Genomic DNA, 7,293 nt, shown 5'->3' with positions numbered 1-7,293 from the left:
TTTGGTTAAGAATGACATGAGGAATGATTCGGATTTGAGGGGTTAGGGAGCATCATCTACATTTTTGCAAAGTGTGAATAACAAGAAGCACTTGTTGACTGGTCTGTATTTAGAGGGAGATTTGGTTTAAAGTAGTGGGTTAGATGGTAAAGATTAGAGCTTATTAGAGGCAGAGAGAGAGGGCAGAGGTTTAGAGTATAAGAAAGTGTGCAGATGAACAAGGCCTGCCCGGGGAGCAAGGAAGTGCCAGCAGAGGCTTAGGTAGAAGTTTGGCTTAAATAGGAAAAGGGAATGTTACCTAAGGGGGCAAAGAGAGATGAAAAAGAGGACAGCAGGGATAAATGTGTGGATAAGGAAGTGGTGAGGGCAGCACAAGAGGCCTCCGTTTCTGCTGGGAGAAAAGCTCTTTTCCTTATAGCTGCCATCTCCCTTTGTGCCCCTGTGACTGTTCCCCCAAGTCTTGCTGTGGAGTGGCGGACAATGACCCCAGCCTTTCTTTTATGAAGGTCTTGCAAGGATGCACACAACGGTGTCCTTCAGGGAGGCAGCCTGACACAACAGCAGGTCAGGCATCTGAAAAGCACCTGGAGGTGAGCCCCACTCCGCCCCTGACCTGACCTGCAGCCTTGGGTTAGGTGCTTCCCTGAGCTCACTCTCCTGAGATGATAAAATGATAAAATCACTTCTGGGGCAGTCGGGAGGATTAGAAAGAACATTCATAATCTGATTTCCAAACTTCTCTTGTCCCTTTAATCCTCACATCGCTGGAGTCTCAGCTCTGCCTCTTTTGAATGCTGAGAGCAGTTGTATCAGGCTTGTGTCTCCAAGCATTTCTGAGCCACTCCAAGAAGCACATCCTCCACAGACCAGCTTTGGCAGTTACTCCTCACTACAGTCCACTCCTGGGGACCCCAGTTGCTGTTTTCTCCATCTGCAGTTACACACATTTGTCTCAAGACAGACTGTTCCAGTTCTCTCCTCTGCTGCTTTGGACTTTGACCCTGTCTTCAGTTTCAAACAATGACAGTTGAAGATCAGGAATCAGGCTTGCCAGGACCTTGCCTGGGGTTTGTTAAGACTTTGTTTTGTGATAGAGGAAGCACATTGGAAAGGAGAACTTAAAGCCAAAGTAATACCACTTCTAGGGGCTGCACAGGGGTCCTCTCCTTGTCACACCTCCACCTCTCCCTAGACTTGCCCCATGTGGCTGACCTGACTCCCGTGGAAATGCCCTGGAGCTCAGCCCTGCCTCAGCATCCACATATTCCAGAATGAGTGACCCGTGGCACTGTTTGTTCCACTCAGAGGTAACCCTATCCCATAACTGGGTCTGATCTGGTCCTTAGCCACGAAAGCACTAAAATAACAACAATGAAAACCACATTCCTTCCCCCAGGATGACAATATCCACAGTGCTCTAAGGTGCTCTTCCTCTTGAGAGGAACAGAAGCCTCAGCCCTGATTCCTTCAAGCTGCCTCAAGTCTTGGCTTTTGATCTCCTGTGAGAAACAGCTTGGACAAATGACTTACACACCTGCCAGGAATGAGCGATGACACCCAGGGATAGAAAAGAGCATCTGAATGTGGGAAACAAGGATGACGGTCTGCCCTGCAACAAATGCCCTCGTATGTCTCCCCTGGATGAAAGACTCTGCTCGACCGTGGACAAACAAACCATCTATTCCTTGAATGAAGCCCTGATGTAACTTATCTGTCCCTTGTTTCTTCTCTGGCTTCATCCGTGTCACCTTGTCCCTCCTTATACCATCCTTCTTAAGTGCCCCGATCTTTTCAATCCCAACATTTTTTTGCACATGCCGAGACCTCTGTTCAGAATGTTCTTCCTTGAAATGCTCACCTCCGACACCTTCCACTCATTCTTTGTATCTTGCTTAGGATATCCTTTCTGAGAGGACTTCCTTGACTTCTGGCCCCATTCAAGCAGATCCTCCAATCACACCTTTCCTTTGTTCCCTTAAAAGCATTTATAATTATTAGAACGTATCTAGTTCCATATATGTTTCTGAAATTATTTGTTCAACTATTCTCTCCTTTTCTGGAGTCATTCCCAGGAGGCATGGGCCATGTCTCTTTTGTCCCTCTATGTCCCTGTTGCCTAACCCAAGGCCACACACACATTAGATCATCAGTAAATCCTGCTGAGTAAGTGAACCAATGAGAGAGTGAATGGATGAGCAGTCTGCATCTGTCTCAAGCACAGCAGCCTCCATGCTGCATCCAAACACACACACACACACACACACACACACACACACACACACACCCCAAATAAAACAAGTTCACAGTGCAATTCCAACTCCTACCATGTGCGAATAGGAGTTGCCTTTTTTTTTTTTTTTGCATTTTTAAAAATATGCCTGTTTGAGGCATATTTTAAAATGCTTTCACCACCCAAAATATGTGTTATACTCTACAATTTAAAACACTCTTTGGTTTTCTGGTACCTTTTCTGCAAATGCTGGAGCAGAACTTCCTGGGTCGACATCTCAGCTCTGCCAGTCATTGCTGGTGTTACATCAGACAAGTTTCTTTACCTCTCTGTGCTCAGTTTTCTCAGATTTGATGGGTGTAATATTGGTACCTACCTCCTAGGACTAAGTGACCTACTACACATGAAGCATTAGGCATAGAAAGCCATTGGGAGGTCTACATAGAAGATTGACATGATCCCACAAAGGTGAGCAAGGAAGACAAAGTCCCATCCTCGTGGAGACAACATTCTTGTGGAAGAGATATCATGTGGAGGTATGGGGGTTAAGACAACAACGGAGCAGCCCTGGATCATGGAAGAGAAGCAGGCATCTAGCCTGAGGAATCAAACCTACCCCCGGGAGACAAAATAAATTGTGAAAATTCTGCTTACTTTTTAATTTAACTAGTAGACTAATTTTTAGAGTTTTAGGTTTACAGAAAATGTAAGGGAAAGCACAGAGTTCCCTTATCTCCCCTCACCCTCACCCCACACATAGTTTCCTTTATTGTTAATGTCTTTCTTTAGTGGGGTACACTGGTTACAACTGCTGAGCTAATATTGACACACTCTTACTAATTCAAGTCCATAGGCTGCTGTAGTACTCACTCTGTCTTGTACCTTCTATAGGTTTTGACAATCATGTATCCACCATTACAATACCACATGGTACAGCTTCACTGTCCTAAAAGTCCTCTGCTCATTCCCACATTATCTCAACCCCTGAGCTTTTCACTATCTCATAGGTGACGTTTTCTAGAATGTCATATATAGCTGGAATCTTGCAGTATGTCGCCTTTTCAGATTGGCTTCTTCCACTTAGAAATACCTACTTACTTTTTATTGATTGATTGATTGATTGATACTAGGGATTGAATCCAAAGGTGCTTAACAACTGAGCCACATTTTATTTTGAGACAGGGTCTCACTAAGTTGCTTAGGACCTCGACAAGCTGCTGAGGCTGGCCTTGAACATGTGATCCTCCTGCCTCAGCCTCCCAAGCCACTGGGATTACAGGCTTTCACTACCATCCCCAGCTCTACTTACCCTTTTAAACCCTCTGTGAATGCAGAATCCATTCATAATAAAGGAACAAAGAGTAAGAACTTCAAAATGTATTTTCAGCATTATTTAGGGCTTTGAGTAGCCAGTAGAAATAACCAAATCCCTTCACAAAAAAACTACTTAATAAATATTTCTTGAATAGATGAATGAATGAATCCACAGCTTTATGAGTACAATATTAGCAGATGATCAATATGTATTTATTGAACTGAACTATATTCCCACCATCTTGATTGCACTTAAGGAGTTCCCAGTTCTCCTTCTCCATTCATGTAAGAGAAACAGATAGACCTTATGGGAAGTGTTTTACAAATACTATTTCGAGTCATCCTTATCAATAATTTGTTGATATTTATTAATATTCCTGCTTTATAGAGGAAGAAACAGGTTCAGAGATGTTAAGGAACCTGCCCAAGGTCACCCAGCAGGCAAAGTGAACAAACTCGAATGGAAACCTTATCTTCAGGTTGTTGGAAAACTCTGATGAGTCCACTAGGATTTGTTGTTGAGTCTTCCATGGAGCTGAACGTGGTCCAGTACGCTGAACATACTGGACCATGTCCTGAACGCTGCCCATGATGACTTCAAATAGACATCCTGTGTGACTGAAGTCAGGTCAGCCTGCTCACTGGTCTCCGAATGCCTTGCCCATTTCTATTTTCTACTCTGAGGAATTCCCCCAAAGGGTGGAGTTTGTATTGTCGTTTTGTTTTTGATTTCCCTGCATGGGTTCATCGTAATGATGTCATAGCTATTGGAAGTCCTCCAAGATGCACATGACCCCTAGAAATAAAGCTGGTGACTAGTTTTACCTTAATGCTTGGGAAATGAGCACAGCATTCAGCAACACAGGGGAAGGAAGGGGCCAGAAGAGCACCCGGGGCTTTGTAAATTCATCAGACTCTTGGATATTTCTAGCTACAATTCAAAATGCAAAATGCCTGGTTTTCTCAATATTTCAAACTTCCGGCAGAGAAGATTTAAAAACCTGAACAAGAAAAAAACTTTGTGGACACGTAAGCAAGTTGTGTCAACTGAACCATACTCACCTGAGAACGCAGTCAACAGCTACCTCCCCTGCTCTTTTTTAATTTTTGATTTTGAGACAAAATTGCTTACCTGAAGGAACACGCTAGAAAAACCTACCCCAGGAAGAATGACCTCAGTAAGGCAATTTATTATCATCTCTCTGCTTATCTCTATGATTTCCCAGAACTGCACTTTGCTCCTAGTCAGACAAGAGAAATTTAAGCATCAACCCAGTGTCACAACTACAGGAACTGAAATTCCAGTGTCAGGATTTGGTCTGAGACTCTGATCAGGGATACGAGGCTCAATTCCAAAGCTAACCAACTGAACCCTTCTTCTGGTTATAAAATTTCCTAATTCTATAACTTATCTTGCAATATGATGTATCTTTCATTGTCTTTTTGAACAATAAATGATCTTTTATACCATTTTTACAAAGGTGTCTTCTTCCTGAATTTTATATATATACATTTAACTTTATATATATATACACATAACTTTATATATATATATATATATACATAATTTTATATATATACACACAACACTTTATACACACACACACACACACACACACACACATAACTTTATATGATTAAATCCAGGAACACTTAACCACTGAGCTACATCCCCTGCTCTTTTTTAATTTTTGATTTTGAGACAAGATCTTATTAAGTTGCTTAGGGCCTCACTAAGTTGCTGAGGCTGTCCTCAAACTTGCAATCCTCCTGCCTCTCAGCCCCCAACCCCAAGTCTCTGGGATTACAGGTGTGTACCACCACCTGGCTACCTGAATTTTAATTGACTAATTTAAATTGAAATTCTCTTCTCTTTCCCTAAGTGTCAATGAAATCTGTTTATCACCTGCTTGGTTTCCACATCCTTTGCACCTTATCTGTCTTGTGAATCACCATAGTCTGTCCATTTATTGACAAAAAGAATCTAGAATTGCAGAATACCAAGTCAGAAGGCACAGTATCAGAGGTGATCATATGCCCCAGGCTGATGCTGTCATATGCTGGGAGCTCTGCTGCGCTTAGCTTTGGCGACGGGACAATTGCTGCCAGGAGCACTTAGCACCTGCCAGCCCCTGGCCTCCCTGAAGGGCGTGAGCCTCTTCCCCATACAGCCAGTTAGAGGCTGCCAGGCCGGATTCCAGGAGCCATCTCTGCCCAAGCCTCTGTCTTCAGCCCAAGAGAGGGATCTGCTGGGTAACTGCCTTGTGTTTTCCCTCTTTTCACTGCAGGAGCAGAGACAGACAACAGAGAACAGAGAGCTACTGGCACAGGCCTGGAGCAGAGAAATCAGTAAGTCCTTGTTATAACACCCAACCCTTCTCCAGTTCCCCTGAGTAACAAAGGCCAAGAAAGCGCCGCCCCCTGCCCCCCACCCCCATTCCCTTCCTCCCATCTCACACTTCAGTCAGGAAGGAGCTGGGCCAAGTGACCCTGCTAGAACAGTTGCCTGCTCAGTGACATGCAGGGGAAGCCAAGGAGATGACTAGAGGCTTTGAAAGAACCACAGGAAGAAAGAAGGTAGGTCCAAGGGGGCAGAAGCCTGGAAGGAAGAAAGACGTGGGTCTCAGAAACGACTCTCCTCCTTCCCTCCTGGCTGCGGAAGAGCATCATTCTGTCTTAAGTTTCGTGTCTTATTTAAAGAGATGGATGCACATCATATGTATATCCAGGTCCTCTGTGCTTTTTTAAGCATATACACCAAGTTAGCACCTGTCCCCAAATTGAACTCTGGTGAATAGAGAGAGTTTCCTAACTCAGTGGCCTCAGGGAGCTTGCACTCGGAATTCCAAACCAACTGGGGGCCAAGGGCCAGCCTCAGCCTCCAAGGAGGCTGACTTTTAGCTGACTTTTCTAGGAGCCCCCAAATGACCAGCCCACTGGGTCACTTCCCACTTCTTTGTTCACTTTTATGTCTTACCCTAATAAGTCTGGAGACAGCTGTCATTTCCTGAGAGTCACCCTGCTGAGTGCTGGAATTGGAACCTCACAAACCTGCCTCAACTCCACAAAGTTCTCATCCCAGCCCTCTAAGGTGTTTTTACATCCAACAGAATTTGTAGAGTTCTTGCAAAGATCAAGGAAAACTTTAGATAGAAAAAAAAATGCTTTCAGTTATTGGAGCATTTGAGCTTATTATTGCCATGTACAACTAATTTTTTTTTCAACTGAGCTTACAAGAGGCCTAGCAACGGAGAGGAAGCCGAATATAGTAGTAATCAGGTTCTGAGACCGCATGAGGGGTAGGAGGTCTCAGCATCAATCAAGTTGTAGATAATATAAGAAACAGGGAGCCTCAAGTTTCCGGGGTGAGTGCGCCATGCGGTGATAATAACTGTTTTGTTTTGCGCTCAAAGGAAACTCAATGCAAATTGGCACAGATCGTCCGGGCCTCAGGTGCCAGTCCTCGTCAAGAAATCAGGTTGAAGTTCTCGGTTGGCCTAGCAACAGCGGCCTGGTTGCATTACACCCAATTGAGGGACAGGACTAAGGTTGTTTATCAGCTTGTTCTGGGGAAGGAGGTGGAACCGTCACCCTCACCACTAACCAGCGGAAATGGCTGTTCCCCGAGAGGGTGGTGGGACTTCCTGCCAGCACAGTGAGCCCATACCTCCCATCTCTCCATGATCAACAGACTCCAGCCAAAGCTTCCAGGTCAACACTGAGCTGCGAGTGGCCTTGGGGAGGCTTGC

The sequence above is a fragment of the Spermophilus citellus genome (genome assembly GCF_964194105.1).
Source record: "Spermophilus citellus genome assembly, chromosome: 9".
In the NCBI taxonomy this organism is placed as follows: Eukaryota; Metazoa; Chordata; class Mammalia; order Rodentia; family Sciuridae; genus Spermophilus; species Spermophilus citellus.
Note: the sequence above shows the minus strand (reverse complement) of the source record.